Raw genomic sequence first — 17,053 nt, forward strand, 5'->3', positions numbered from 1 at the left:
TCTCTCTTGAACTAATTTGTGTGTGTTTACCTGCCACCTGAAACACTATTTAGCTAAAACAGAGCTGTCAGTCACTCCCATTACTACACTATGACCCTTGTGTGAAAGCAAAATAGAAACACACAGGATGTGTGATATTTATTAGTGTATGAGAATAAAGAGACCATCATCACTATGTTGATACCTACATTGCTCTGAAATACAACAGACAGTCCCAACCAGGAAGCCACATGACTGAAAGAGCATCTTCACTGAGGCCTAGTGTTACACAGCATCTGAACTGGAGCTGGTTTCTACCTGAGCAGGAGCATGGACTGAGGAATGGGACTGTCTATTACCATTCTTGTACACAGGGCTATATAACCCTTATATAAGCCTTAGGGATGCACTGGAATTATATCATATATGTGACACAGGCTGCTGCGACGTCAGGTATCAACTCACTGATTATATGCATCGATGCATTTGTACCGAAATGGTGCCTCAGCATCATTTATTCAGTCCTGCCATTAGGCTCTTCTTCTTCAGTGCATTCACATACAGGTCAGCATGATTTTAGGAGCATGAAAAGACAGAAGAAAAGAGATAGGCAGATCAAAAGTTCTGCCATAGCCTTGTGGAGCATGGGAACCTTGGCTGACACTCTAACTATTCCATCTGTGTTGTCAAGTACATCAATCATTCCAGCAATTAAAGCTAATGAGTGTTAGGAAAACAGTTACAAACATTGGCTCCCTACCCAAATTATATAGAATTATATATCCTTGTTTGGCCAGAAATATAAATAAATCACAGAGATCTGATTCCACTTTCTCTGGTGTGAAATAGGTTAATCCGCTATTGACAAGTAACCCTGCAGTGTCATAAAAGCCAGCTAGTTCTGTGGCAGGCCCAAATCCATGGCTCTATTGATTTTTAACAGGGCTTTTTGTTATAGGAAACAAAATTTGGCCAAAAAAAAAAAAAAAGAGCTAGTAATGGGGAAAAAAATATACCAGCTATATTAACAACATTCCTCCAACAGCAGCCATATCGTTCACATGTTGTGGTGGGAAGAGCAATTACTACAGGCCTCCCTCAGAGTTTACTAAAGGAAAGTTAACTTCATCAAGGATTGATGGTTGGCCCTCCAATGCCTGAGAAAATAAGGAAGCTCTGGATCACATGGATTTAGAGAATTATTAAAAAGCACTTCCTTCACTAGTTAAGGGGAATTATTTGTGGAGGAGAGTTATTTGTGGACCTGGGAAATACGATGTGAGTGGAATATGAGCAGGGGGGCAATAGTGCAGGATCAAGAAAATTGGTTCTTACAAGTGATTCTCCAGAAAAAGACTCTGCTATAATGTCGCAGTCTATGCTACTGTATCTACAGAGTACTTATTTTTTCTTGATTCCTTAAAACAAAAATGATGAGTGGTAAAAAATCTTATACTTATTTCTAAGAGAACCATCATGTGGAAAAGAAATGAAAACCTTTGTCATGTACAAGTGAAATAAGAAGGTAGTACTGCAGTATTGGATATTCCAAGGCAGTACAGAACAATCATTGGCTAGGTGGGTTTTGTAAAACTCTTGGATATTGGGGGACTGTGGTATAGGGGAATATAGCGCTAATTCAGGACTTTTGTAGAGACCACAGATAAACCTTTTTGACTGAATGACACTTGATAAACTACTAAATTAGCCAGAATGTTGCACTGCAGGAGTAATAAAACATGTTCGTTAACACAATAGAGCATATCAGTTCTACTAACATCTGTTCTAGAATAATAGCTTGATGTGCTCTCAGTGTTCATTGTAGTTTTAAGTTACCAGTGTTACTGTCTCAGAAAAGATTAAAACTCGTGACAGACTGATATCCACCCACTGTCTGAAATGGGCATCTTCCACTTTTACATGAAAAAGGCCATCCCCATAATGCTGATGACTTCCATGCATGTTTTTAGTTTATGTAGTAGTGAATCATATCTCTAATCATATCTTTTGATACTGACAACTATCCTATTATTTGAAGGTTTGGGGGGTTTTGTTTGTTTGTTTTTTTAACTATAAGAGGCAGATACTTGGGGAAAGAGTGACTATGCACAGTTCCCATTGACGTATATGTGAAATTACTGCTAATAACTCTGTCATAAGCAGAAACAAATGCCAAGAATGGGGTCTAGATCCATGCAGTAGTCTGCTCACCCACATTTGTCACTACATAAATAGGCCATGAAACAATGCAAATCGGTGTGAGCAAACTCAAATATTTTTACACTAAACTACCTGCATGAAATTATGTAAAGCAACTATTGCTGAGACTCCAAAGTCATCTGAGTCCAGCTATACATCCTTGGTTAACAATGCCCACCTCAAAATCTGTGCTCGGTCAAAGCAGACCTCAATGTGCTCAATTACCTTGGCAAGTAGACTTGTTACATATCTGTCAGTAGAGCAAATATTTGTCAAAAGTGATGTCCACTGTTGGTGCCAACAATTAAAACTCTCCCATGTCCTTCCTGCATCTGGCAGTGTTTTGCTGCCAGAGAGAGAAATCATGTTCTCTTGAGAAAACAGTTATGTCCAAGACTTTCTAATATACCTACTGCATCTATTCCTCTCCTTCTCTCCCCTCTTAACCCCCTCCCAGGAGAAAAATTAGAAAAAGCCAGCAGAATTTCTCTCTTGATTCTTTTGGGAAGATATGGATGGATAGAAGTCCTAGTCCCATGCAGGCTTTGCCTCTGACAGAGCAAGCTGTTGCCCTCAAAATGCATGGCATCAGATCTGTTGGCGTCTTCATCTCATCTGTAGCATTCTCCTCACCAGCCTTTCCTGTTCAGTTACACTTTAACTAATCTAGACCTGTAGTGGAGAGAAACCTCCCTCTCCCTCTTCTGCTGCTGCTTTCTCCCCACTTCCACCCTCATCTATTATTCTATGTTTCTCACTGTATGTGCTATGCGCCCCTTGACATTATTCACCAGCCTTCACCTTTCTTCTCACAGATATTTCAGCTGCATCTCTGTCTTTCCTCTCCTGGATAGAGTCCTGACCACAGTTCACGCTGAGCTTTACTGCCATTTCCCTGGTAAAAGAAAGCAGTGACCCGGATCACAAGACCTGAAGATCTGACCTTACTAGTCTTCTGGATTCAACCTGGTAAATGAAATATCCCTGCCACCTCAAAGATAGCTTTCATCAGCATCCATATCCATGGCCGGTGACAGGGAATATTTCCTTGCATCTACTTGTCGGCCAAAACATGCACCCTGTTTGCAGGCTGACAAGACAGCACACAGAGGAACTTTCCTCATTATAAATACCCACATGTTGGATCTCAGTTCCCTTGGCAGCTCTGACCGAGCACTAATCTTTGTGTAAGCTGAACAGAAGTGCATATGCTAACTACCAAAAAAGAAATGCAAGTAATGTAACCCCTTCCTTCTCCAGAATTTTCAATTTTTTTTTCAATAATAGATGCAACATGTCTGTACCCACTTAGTAGCAACTATTCCTTACATATGCCTACTATCATTTGTAGTTATTTATACCCTGCTGCTACAGCTGATCAGCAAAAGTTCATAAATGCAGCGTGTGTAATTCTAGCTGGCAGTAATAATAACTTGGAAAATAAAAGTCTGAATTCAACACATCTCATTTAAAAATATTAAGCCATGAATAATTAATTTCATAGCTGATGGGGAACAAGTTTAATATTTCCTTTAACATATTTAATAGCAGCTTCTTTCAGACTAAGCTCAGTCATTCAGTGTACGGAATCAGACAGCTATCTGTTAAATTTATGTGTAAGTGGCTTTAACAGTAAAAAGAATATCCCCAGCCCAAACACTGCAGATATGTACAGAAGATAGGTACCTTTCCCCAGAGGGATGTAGTAACTCATGAAAAGGCCAAAAACTATGAGGACCAATGAGAAATGACACTTACTGTTCAGCAGTAAGATAGATATCAACCTCACAGGTAGTTACAAAAACACTGTGCACCTCTGAATGTACTTTTGTCTCACTTGCAAAAAGATGCCCATCTTGTTCATGACAGCTAGGTGCTATCATTGAAGGTTAAATTCCTCTACACGTTAAAGTTGTGCATTATGCTGTTCAACAGCACGGCTTGCCAGGTTGGTGGTCCTTGCAGATCCCATGATTTCCAGAACAGTAAGAGCGGCACCTTCACTACTCTTTTCTCTTTACTGTTATGCATCATGTTTTAAATAGAATTCCCTGACTGCTATCTGATCAGACTTACCATGGCCTTGTTCTAGGCCTAAAACACATTTCAGAAGCAATTGTCAGCTCCTGAGTCTTCCAGAAGACTGCCACTGAAGTAATTTCTTTTTCTAGGTCTCGTTCTTGGTGACTTATTCTGTCTTCATTGCTTCTTAGCACTTGAAAGGCTGCTAGTAATACAACATAATTCAGCGCTATTGGAAGCTCAGCAGTGAAAGCTAGATGGCAATTTTATTGATTAATTGCTATCCTCACCTGGAATGTAAGCAAAACAGAACAAGAACTTAGCTAATGAAATTTGTACTTGAGTGATGAATGTGCCACTGTCCTGCACAAAGTGAGTGGGTTCAGCTACTAGGGCAGATTTGGTGTCTGCAACAGAAGTTCTGAAGCTTGGGGATGCAGTGCTAAAAAAGCCATGCTTCAGCCAGAGAAAGTTATCTGAGACTGACAAGGGTAATAGACCATACAACATGTCCACAGTCTTATCATATGCAGCCAGAAGTATCCTGTGACAAGGAAATATCAGCTGGGTACAAAAACACTGTCACTTTGATTTGGTATCATATTCTGTCTTTTGTCCCACTGCAAGTATTTACGAATTAAACATGGCAGTGTGAGTTGGGAAGCACAGCTTCAAAGATGCAAGGGGAGAGCCTGCTAGGGAGATGTTGAGACACTGAAATTTATAACGTAGGTGTAGAAGAATGCATACTTCTTTCCATAGTGCCAAAGAGGTGAAGAGTAATGATAGGCCTAGAAGAAAATACAGCATCTGCATAAATCACATGACACTAGATATGAGCAAATATATCAAACAGATGCTGTACATGAGGCATGATGCTTGCTGACTTATTTCATAGGAGATTGAAACACAGTGGAAAAGAGTAACTAATAAAGATTTAGGTGAAGCATTTGTTGCTGTTACAGAATTCACAGCATATATACAACAGCATTTTTCAAATTTATTGAATGCTGAACGCATGAGGCCTGAACTTAAGCGGGTAAGGATGATGGTTCAGAAAGATGATCTGAGGAAGTGAAGGTTCATCATCATTATAATGCATAGTTTATTTTACCATACCATCTTGAAGCCCCAGTCATGGGCCAGGACTCCATTTCTCAAGATATAACACAAACATAGAACAAAAATGTAGGTCCTTTCACCAAACAGCTTACAGTCAAACTGTAATGCTAGAGATGAGCGGGTAAAGAGACACAGGTGAATACAAGGGGATACTACTGGTGAAAGATCTCAGCAGGATCTCAGTTTATCTACTACTAAGATTTTTGCAAGGGGAATTTTTGAGGAGAGCTTGAGGAAGCATAACACTTTGTGCAGGTTTATTGAGAATTCCCAGAACAAACCCAAAATAGTATCACAAAGGACTGCAAGGGAAAACATGGGGAGAAACTATGGGGACTGAGAACATGGGATTTGTTCAGGCAGAAAGGTAGCGTGAAAAACAAACATGAAGTTAGAGTGTAAGGACATTCCACAAAGATATTCTATGGAGGGAGAGCAGGAGCAGAGGAAGCAGAAGACAAGACTAAGCCTTGTCAGGGTTTGGCAGAGCAGACCTCAGAGTGTAGAGGTGGGGGGAAGGTACAAAGGTAGAAAAGAATTAAAAATGAAAAAACCAAGGGTCATCTCCATTTACGAGTCAGATCAGCTAAGAGATGATAAGGCATAAATTCCAACTGGCTTAAATCAGAATTGGATAAATCAGAATTGGATAAATTGGCTGCACCAATGACAGGCCATGATGATGGGGGCCAACAGCAACTATGCAAGAGACTATGCAAACCTTATTGAGGTGGAATAGAGCCAAAGATCAGAGTTTTATTCAGTGAAAATCCACATTAGGTAATTGGCCTTAGGTGGGTGCAGGAGGGCAGGGTAGTTTTGAGTTAGGCTTGCAAGTTGAGCAGAGTTGAGGACAAGGAAATAGGTAGCTGAGGTGAGGTGACAAGAAAGTCACTGAAGTCTGAACACAAGAGGGCCCTAAGAAGAGCAGAAGAATTCAACAGAAAGCTGTAAGTCAAAATCAGAGACAGTGGCCTACTAGGCCCAGGTACCCAGGAGAGAGTAAGAGAAGAGCCAGGTGCAGTCAACTGATGAGAAAGTCTGTTATGAATGAGAAGAATGCTTGAAAATAACAAGAACAAAAAGGGAAAGCTGGCACATCTTCACTCAGATCTGATCTGCAGCAGAAAGTGTAGAAAAGGGAAAAGGCACCTTCATGAGTCTATATTAGATGACGTTGTATGGTGATGAGTACCCAATGCTCATTTGTACTATTATTTATATGACTTCTGTGAGCAGCATATTGCACAGTATATGATAAGCAAAGTAATTGGTTGAGCAGAATTCATGGTTTACATAGCTCCTACAAGACAAGCAAGCAAAATTTCTATTAGCATGTTAAGGGGACTGCAAGGGAATACTGCTGAATCAAAGTAGCTTGCAACATGTGAGGCTCCTGCTCTTGTAACTCTTACAGCAAAACACGCAAACATATATAATAATGCTGACACTTTGCATAGTACCCTAATAGATAGCATACTGATTCAAAGCTCTAATAGGTGTTCCTGATTTGTATGGTGGGTGTTCCTGATTTGTATGGTGCATGAAATACTTAAATATTGTAAGCATAAAGTCACCGATTACATAACAAAGCAGAAAGAGCAGCATTACCTTGCCAAACCATGACCTATATTCTATGTTCTTGATAAACTTATTTGGATTTTTGTTTGTGTGGTTTTTAACATCTAGGTGCATCTGAACTCTTAAACCTAATGGCCTAATAAAGGCTGTCCCCTCACATTCTCCTGAAGCAAGAGGCTAATTATGTTAGTAAATGAAAATATTGGAGCATGCACGCATATATTTGGTGATTTAAAAAAAATAAAGTCTATTTTCTCTAATTTGGACTTAGGAGGACAAGTGTTTGTATGGTGATGTACCGTATATGATCCACTTGGCTGTGTTGCAACACTCTCCAAAGTGCCAATGGGATAAGACAGAATGTGGGTACCACATAAGATAAAAAAATGAAATGATGCTGGTTATCGAAGTGCATTGTGGACATCATATACCTACATGTAGGGTCTTCTGCTACTGAAATGGCTGAAGTCTACAGAACTTAAGAGTTGATGTTTATAGCTGCTACCATTTCATTTTTGCTTCCCCTAAATTTCAGTCTATTTAAAGATTTCTCTGAAATTATGGCTTATATTGTTAAGATGCCTAATCATGTGGCCTAAGTTGCTTTCAGAGCATGCCAGGACTATTCCCATAGGCATAAATGGGAGAAATTAAAACAAGATGGTCTAGCAGAAATAACAGCCACATTCGTTCAGGTGAATATATTTGAAATGAGCATTATCTTAGCACTCTGATTTGCTTAAATAGGTATGTAAATTTTCTTGTTCTCCATTCTATCAGCTATGACAGTATATAATTACATGCACATAAGGCTGACTTGAAAAAATGTGGTTTGCTTCCATTACTAACCATATACCTTGTTGATAAGGGAGCAAAAATGGAAATTGCTGTAGTTATTTTAAAGAAAAGTATCTCCAACTAAAAGGGTAAGTACAAATACAACCCTAATTATCATTTCAGTGACTGCTACCATTTTGGACAGCACTGTCCAGCATGTGGAAAATTCTGTTTTGACTATGATAAGCCTCAGAGAATGACAGTTAAAATGGCACACACAAGCTTTATTTGCACACATCTCCATCTAATGGCTATGAACATCAGCAGTGGCTAGCCGCATTTGGTTTAGGCAGAGCTGATACTTGAAACAAAAATGCCTGTGAAGAGACAGAACCTCACTTAGAGCATTCACTGGACTTTCCGTTGACTTCACTCACATAAGACCCATCATCTGAGGATGATTCAGACTGGAAGCATTACTTTGTGTAAACAGGACTATTTGACAGACAGTTGTTACACTGATACTATGAAAAGTTGTTCTCCTCCATCCTCCATCCTGCCCCTTCCGCCTTTGACTTATGTTTTTTTATGTTAAGATACATATATAAGGAGGGATAAGAGGCTGTGATAATCATTCCTGATCTGTGCATGTACATTGTGCCTTCTGCAAAGTCTTTCAGAAGCTTTGGGGAGCTGCTATTTTATTATACAGTCTGGTATCTCAATACTGTCCTCAAGGGTTTTACAGAAAGCAGTTCTTTTCCTTCAGCATGTGTCCCTCTTCCCACATTTATGAGAATATCTCTCTGTATCCATGTCAAAATAAAACAGGAAGGAAAACTGCAGAAGCTAGAGAAGGGGGAATGCTGCTTACCCTCTGAATTCCTTGAATAGTAAATTAGGATTCAACACTAAACATGGATTAGTTTTCTAGTTGCCAATACTGAAAATAATCAGACTGTAACTTTGTAAAGTACACTGCAGATACACTATAAATGATTAACGCAACCCTACCTTATTCTGAAGTTGCAGTGCATATCAAGAAAAAGGCTTGTTATGTTATCATCCCAGGCTACACTTACATCACAAATAGCTTTGGACTTAAATGCCCACCGATTCCTCAGCCAAACGATGCGTTAGACAAAGCAGAATGTGAGTAATGCTTGGGATGACCATAAGGCATGATTGTTATTAAGTCTCTTTGTACTTACAGAGACTGAGCAATGTTCACTTGCTCCACGTAATCTGGCAGTCACAGCTGCTGGAAACATTTGAATGGGTTCTGTGGAAAAGACTCTAATGAACTGTGATCATAAAACATAAATTGTTCAAACCAAGCAAATGTAATTTGTAGTTATTTTCATGGGACTAATAATTTACATAACCCTATAACTTATTGCAAGTTGTTTCCTGTATTACACATAATTTGTGCAGTACTTATGCTCGCCATCTGACTGTGAATGTAAAGCCCACATTCATGCAACATCCTGGGCCAGTTTGAAAACTACATATATACATATACTGGGGATACAAACAGCTGAAAGAACTTTGGTCTTTCTACCCATAAAAACTGGTACTAAAGATATGTTTGGGCATTTCTCCTAAAGTTCAATAATCCTGTGGCTGAACAACCAATACTGTTTCACAGCAAGTCCAGTCATATAACATTTCACTAAGAAGTGGCAACCCACAGCCAATTGCCATTCTAGTGTGCAGCAGCTATACCCCCCCTTTTTCTTTTTAATTTTACCTTTTTTATGCAAGCATTCAGATTTGGAAAATTAATAGGTGTCCTGCCTCAGCAGGAGGTACTCAGCAGGACTTTAACTTCTTGCTGTAGCAGACCAATTAAAATTTTAACTTTTTGCCATACCTGGGAGCATTTCTGTTGGACCACACCCTTTTTTATGCTGTAGTCATTGCATTTCTATTTTTGGTAACTGCATTTTGGCTTATCAGTGTACATAAGGATGTATGTTAGAAGGCATTTCTATCTAGATGGATTCTTGTACACCAGAGGCATGCATCTAAAACAGTTCTCTCGGAGATCAAAGTAGGATTGTTTTGTCACATATTAAGCATTACTAGCTGTAATATGCAGGGATATTCTGAAGTGTCTCTAATGAGGTATCATGGCCAATCTACAGCTACTGGGGTGTACTGAAACACTAGTAGAGAGTGCTGTGCTCAATGAGCAGCAAAACACAGGCAGAGCTGAGGTTCAAAAAGCTGGAGTCTTTTGACATTGTACTTCACAGGAAACAAAAGGAAAAAAAACTGCAAAAAAAAAGGAAATTGAGGCATGCGCTGTGTGTCTAGCTCTGGTAAGAACAGGTACAACAAAAAAACAGTCATTTTACTTGGAATATCCTACTCTGGGAAGGAAATAGAGTCTGGTGATCCCTTGAGTAAACAGACACAAATACTGCAGCCGTATAAAGGTGATGTGAATAGGTCTCTAGAAAGAAAGGAGAATTTAAATGTGATCCCTTGATATCACTTGTGGCTACCTGTAGCACCTGCTGCTATGGTCCGTGCTGACAATGAAGGAAAGTATTTTGTTGGCTACTACATATGATATGCTTATGACTATTTTATGCTCCATTAAATATTGAGCACACTTAAAGAAGACTCTGGACAATGCTGAGCAGCCAAGAAAAAAATGAAAATAAAAAAAATTTTGTAAGCTGCATTATCTTAAGTTAGTAATTTCTGCCCATCATCTCTTTGATATACTTACCTTTGTATCTCTTAACAATTTAGGAAACGGGGGCCAAGCAATTTGAAGATTTCATGAAGGAGGTATTGATCATGGTTCAAACCTCATATCCTTATGAGAGGGTCCTTTGCCTTCTCAATAAGCATTTGATTTACAAGTTAGTACTAGTAATTCAAAGGTATTTGGGATATTATCCAAAACATTTATAGCAGGGAACAATTGGTATATACAAAGTAAATTATTTATGACTATTTTCCCTTAACTATAGTTTTCACTTAGTGTCACACTGACTTCTGATGTTATGTAAAGGAAACAGAGGCAAAGTGACCAAGGTTGTGACCTCTTTGAGAAAAATCAAGGATAGAATTAGTTTTCTGATTCCCAGACAAGTTCCCAATCCATCAGTGCATAGACACAATGAGTTTTCCTTTTCATGTTGCTATTTAGAGCCTGCTATTTTACTATTTTAATATAAGAGACTAGCAGGTCTTGGCATTTTTTTTATGTCTATGTATAAAAGAAAATATAAACTTGTATTACCTCCATGACCCTACACGTCTAAAAATAAGCTATAAAATTCTGACATGACAGTGGCTAAAAAAGGGAAAAAAGTATTTGGGAACTCTTTGTCAATAAACTTGTCATATCAATAGCTAGATTTAACAGAGGGAAGAAGCCAAAACCACTATGCAATTAATGCATGGTTTCTTCTGGGAAGACAATTAGCCACATGATACAGAGATAAAGCATGTGAACGTACTAATATGAATGTTGGAGAAGACCCAGATGAATTAATAGGGGATTGCCTCAGTTTTACTCAGTAAATCTAATGGGATTCAGTATAGTCATTGCATTATTCCACAACCTTTGCTCATACTGAGGAATACAGAAGGATGCAAGTAGCTTCAATGCAATTAATAGAAGTTCTCATGTAATTGAATACAGTTTTTGCAAAATCCAGTCCTGAGAAAGCAGACACAGAAAAGGCAGTAATAATGCTTATATTGGCCAGTAACACTAATAGGGGATTTAATGGTTATATTGGGCTGTAATGCTAATAGGGGATCTAATTTTTCCATACTCTTGTCAAATTAAATGGAGATGTAATTGTTTTTTATCTTATAAGAAATGAGACTGTGTGAATTTCAGTAAAAGCCTTGGATTTATGACAACAAAACTCAACCACATCTGAAGATAGCTAGAATACATTCAATCCTATCCTTAACACAGCTTGCCACTTTCTGCCACTGAATTCAGCAGGAGCCGTCCCATTTACTTCGGGGGCTGTTGAAAGAGATCTCCAAATACTATGACATTTGGGAAGGGTCTACAAAGGTAGAGGGGCACAGTAGAATTAAACTAAATGTAGGTCTCAATTTCTCTCTTTCCTGCTCTGAAATATAACTATTTAACATAATGTTGTGATTGCTAAGAGACAGAGGTGGGGAAAACTGTAAACTGAAATCCTCTTTTCCTTTTCCCCTAAAATTTGCTTACACCATTATTTTACTCTAAAATAGTGAATCTGTTGCCTAATTATTCTATATCATGTACAGAGCCATAGAAAGGAGTATCTTTATAGTTTTAAAAGATAATTGTATATCTCTATATACTTGTTCCCAATCGATATAATTTATTTCTAAGTACAACGTGAGGTGTTCAAAAATCCGTATGTTAGTGGACAAGACAGTTTTACCTATATAGTATTTTTAAATTAAGAGTTCACATCTGCTTCCCTTATAATGAGTGACCACACTCCCACTGACTGCAGGGAGAATGCGTTCATGCAAACTGCTGTACAGCAAATTTTCTAAGCATCATGCCTTTTCCTAATAAGCATTTCATAGTCTCATGACTTTTGTTTGCATCTCAGGTAACATGCATAAGCATGAGAGAGAGAAACCCCTCCCTACAAAAATACATTGTATTCTGGGGAAAAAAAAAAAAAGTGCACTGGGCTGTGACCAATATCCTATATCTCTGTTTATGAATAGAATACGTGCTCTTAATATGACAAGAATATGCCATCTGCCTACCCATGCTGTCTCTCAGAATAAGCAGGACAAATCTGATTCCCTAATGAGACATCATCTCTCCTTAAAGATCAAGTCAGAGTTCCCGTATTTCATTAACTTGACAATGACATCATTCTGCCAGTTCTTTGTATAATTATTTGTTCGTTGCATCCCCTGCCAAGGGCTGACCCACATTAAAGAAAAAAGCTAGGAATTGCTCCTTTAGATCAATGACAGAGTCTGCACTGTGCTTTTAAAGATTTTGGATTCTAACTTTGGTAATGGTCCACAGTAAGAGGAAGATCTGAGTGACTGAGCAGTCAGGAGTGAATCATAATGCAAATGCACAGAAAGTCATATGGAAGATCACCCGAATAATCCTCCCTTTTTTACCCTTGGACTGCTTAACTCTAAAGCATTAGTTTTGTTTTAATGCAGGCCTTTGGCAGTGGCAGTATTTCATAGACTGTCAAGCCAATGAGAACCGTTACAACTAATCTGACCTGCTATGCAAAACAGAACACAATGTCACTTGCTTTTACTCTGAGCCAATTAACTAGCGTGTTACTAAGCATAACTGTCAAAAAGACATTCACTTTTTCATTTGAGGATTTCAAGAGATGGTGAATCCATTGGTATTCTTGCTAGTTTGTTACAACAGTTAATCACTCCCTCTGTTTAAAAAAATTGTGCTTGACTGCTTTTGTGAATGGTTAAACAGTTTCAGCTATCAGCTATGGGCAATTCACGTATTTGTCTTTGGACTACAGATTCCTTTATTCACTTGGTATTTTCTCTCCATTAAGTTAAGTAAGTGCCTTAGTGTCTGTAATCAAATTACCCTAATGTATTCTTGTTGAGGAAGCTAAACAGATTTTGCTTTTGAAGTCTCTCACTGTAAAACACTTCCTGCAGCCTTCAAAATAACTTTTGAAGCTCTTTTCTCCTTTTTTTTTCCTGCATCCCTTTTAGAACATGGGCATGACAACGGTGCACTGCATTTCAACAGAGACATAGAGAGTGATATCAGTCGTGAGAGTATTGATCAAAACCATGTACACTGCCTTTCTATCTATCTCTGCTCCCCCATACACACACACATATATGTTTACATACACACACACACACACACACACACACACACACACACACGAATTATCCAGCTTCTTTGGGAAACTTAGTCCTATCACATCAGACAGATCCATTCTATCTTACGGCATCTGTTACATCTCCTTCTGTAAAACATTAATGACAAAAAACTGAATTAATCAAACAGCGAGGCCTACTGACACCAACAGTTCAACTACAACAAGATGGTATGGAGGAAGCTTTACTACGGGCCCTGCCACTACTGCAAGAGTAGTAACCCACCCTGGGCCTTGCTTCAGGGATGGCAATTCTGAGAAATGTCCTGACCAGACTCAGTCAGGGAGGGACCAGCTGCCTCTACCAGATTTGTGCAAGTCCTCTAAACTGCTCAGCACATTACAGTTGCCCTCCTCCTTTCACCTCCTCGCTTATGTATTAATTTCTTTCGGCATCTGAACATTTCTCCCTTTCATTTCTCAGTTTCTCTCCTGCTTGAGAAGCATCTGGCTTTGCCAGATAAGACTCCATCTTCTGCAGAATTCCTACAGCCATGTCATCAAAAAGTCAGCTAAAAGTAGTATCTTAAACAGCTTTAGCACTGGTGCAAAGTAGTTGCATCTCACAGTTGCCTTAAGGCAATGTGTGAGGCTTGTCCTTCTGAAAGGTTGTCTAAGAGGCTGCAAGCCACAGTAAGCACCAGAAGAACTTTAAAATCTATTTGTTCCTATTATTTTATGCACGCCAGCAATTAGAATGTTTGAATGACTAACATCACAGACCATTACAGTTAACTTTTCGTCTTTCTCCAGAAGGACAGTTTTTGTCATCTTTAATGCAACTAGGAGACTGTCAGTTTAGGAAAGAGAAGTGGATACAGGAGATATTCCTTCTCTACTTTTAATGACAGGTTGTGTGTTTGCCATGGGACTGAGAAGGCTGAAAGGTACACCTTAACTGCCTAATGCTGTATGATGTCATGATAAATCTTTTGACTTTCTAGGACTATTTGTTCCATCTAAATGAATAAAAAATTTCTGCCTTTCTTCCTATTTTTATAATCTTTCTTATTCTTGAACATGTTGCAATGAATGATATTTAACACTTCTCACACAGCACTGAGCTTTTTTGCCTCTAGCCTGAATCCAACTCAGTCCAACTGCTTTTCTGTGATGATGTTTTTTCTAGTGCTGTTTAACAACTTTGCTACTGGATGAGATCTATCGTTCTGAACTCTGCTTTTGTTATGATAAAACTGTTTGCATGCTTTCTACAGTTTTTCAGCTTCAATAGTGAGATCTAAAAAGCAGGTATTAACAGACTAAAAGCTTTCTGATATCCTTGGGGGAAAGTGCTGATGAAGTGAGGACGGAAATGTGCAGAATAGAATAGTCAGTGAAAGTGCTCTCCATTCTAAAATATCCATTTCTTTAAAAGTAGAAGTTCACAGTTATTGGCAAATGTGCGAAATAACTCACTACCTTTAAATAAAATGTTGCACACAGAACTGCGCAAAACTTGGCAGTTGTGTGAAGGTCTCCACCTCTCTCTAGCCTATGATTGCCAAAAAACCCTCTCTGACTACTTATAAAACATCCACAAATAAACTGACACCAGAAAGAACTCTTGCAGCCTCTGAAATTCAAGCCCCTCTCTGCCATGGTGCTGAGTCTACATTGACCATATATTGACAAAGACACGAGGAGGAAAGAGGGGAGAAAAGATTTTTGTTTTGCTTTCTCTTCTGGCAGTGTATGCGGAACTGCTGATATTAGGAGGTTTGCCTTTGTATTCTGTTAACCAAAGTGCTTGCCTGACCATACCTTCAAAAAAGAAACTCATATTTGGCATCAGTTATCATCTAAAAGCATGCAAGCTGTCTACTGGGGAGGAGTCTTTATTCCTCTTTCTTAGTTGAATTTTGAGAGAGGTTTATGAATGCAAGAATCCTGGTTGTTTAATCTACACTATAGAATTTCAAGCATTCTCTATAGCGTGGACAAGTATCCATCTTCTGCTGCTGTTGAACACTGTGTAGCCGCTTATACTGATTGATGTGGAACTATCAAATCAGATGTTGCTTTTTATTTATTAACAGAGCACTAAAACCAAAAACAACAGTGGCAGATTTAATGTGTTGTTCTTTCCATAAACACTAATCATCTGACTTTCCGGTATAACAAAACATAAGGTTAACAAAGAATGATGGTGAAGGGGGACTGAGGGCGGTAGGTGTGAGATAACTGATTTTTTAATTATAGCCTACCCAGAATTATGAGGAATAGTTTGCAATATCCACACAAAAGATAAAGGTTTGTTTTTTAGACAAAACAAATAGGTCAGAGTAAACAGTACTTGCTTGTATTTGGGCAAACTCGGCTCCTTTCAAAAAATGAAGAAAAATGCCATGTCCAAAGATACATATTTGAATAAAAAACAAATTTTTACATAGCTATGACAAGATTATCCACTATAACACGGTAATCACCACTCTACCTCAAAGAAGAGATAAATTGGCTCCCTCTGCACATTCTCACTCCTGCATATCATCCATCCAAAAGAATGTATTTGCCCTGCTTGAACTAACAAACTGGACATCAAGTAAATAATTCACAAAATGGCAGTCTCTTCTATTAACTGCATACTGAAAGAATCTGACTTGAGCCTGGAAACGTGGCTAAAACTAAAATCACCATACTAGTCTTATGGGACCAGATGGTATATGCACTGTGTATATCAAAAATATATCTGACCTGTGAATGAGAAATCTGTTCTTTCTGATAGATCAGTTATAAGGAAGCTATTATACTCAAATTGTTTCATAGGACTGTGTTCATAACATCATTAGCATAATCTGCCATACAAAGAGGAATCAAGCACAGAAACAACTCTCATTTAGTGCTCTGTGTTTTCAAGTACTTAAAATATTAACTAATCATCAAACTGCCTTCTATTCCTTCTGTAATGATTACACACTCAAAAGTCACTAAATATCCAGGTTAAGACTGAATGTGTAATTGTGATTTTTTTGTTCATTTGATACAATCTTTACCTAGGTCAAAGAATCTAGATATATGTAGTATTTTTCTCCCTCAGTTCTTTCTCTTCTGGGACCTGTCACTTCTCCTCAGTGTGATCTTTCCATGGGTTTGTGTGGATGACTGTAAACACTACTGCTCCCTTAAATCTCTGTCTGTAGCACTACCTAGCTTTAGCACTAGAGTGCATGATCAAAACTGAAGAAAGAAGGTAATGGTATAATTACACAGAAAGTGAGGAAACCCAGAAAGAGCACACTGGGGGAAAGGATGAGGTATCACAGAATCACAGGTAAAGCAAAGTTTTCATGATGTATCTCTGGCACTTGATATTTGATAATGAAAAGTGGCACACATCCTTTTTCACTCACTCTGCATATTGTTTGAATCCGATAAGGATGTCAGAGTCTAGAACTGGGCCTAGAGGAAGATAGTTGACAATGAAAGAGAGGGAAGGAAAAATGGGAGGGCAGTGGGGATATAGGAAAGAAATACAGAAAATGGGAAAAGAAATG

Source organism: Dromaius novaehollandiae, chromosome 2 (genome assembly GCF_036370855.1).
Source record: "Dromaius novaehollandiae isolate bDroNov1 chromosome 2, bDroNov1.hap1, whole genome shotgun sequence".
NCBI lineage: Eukaryota > Metazoa > Chordata > Aves > Casuariiformes > Dromaiidae > Dromaius > Dromaius novaehollandiae.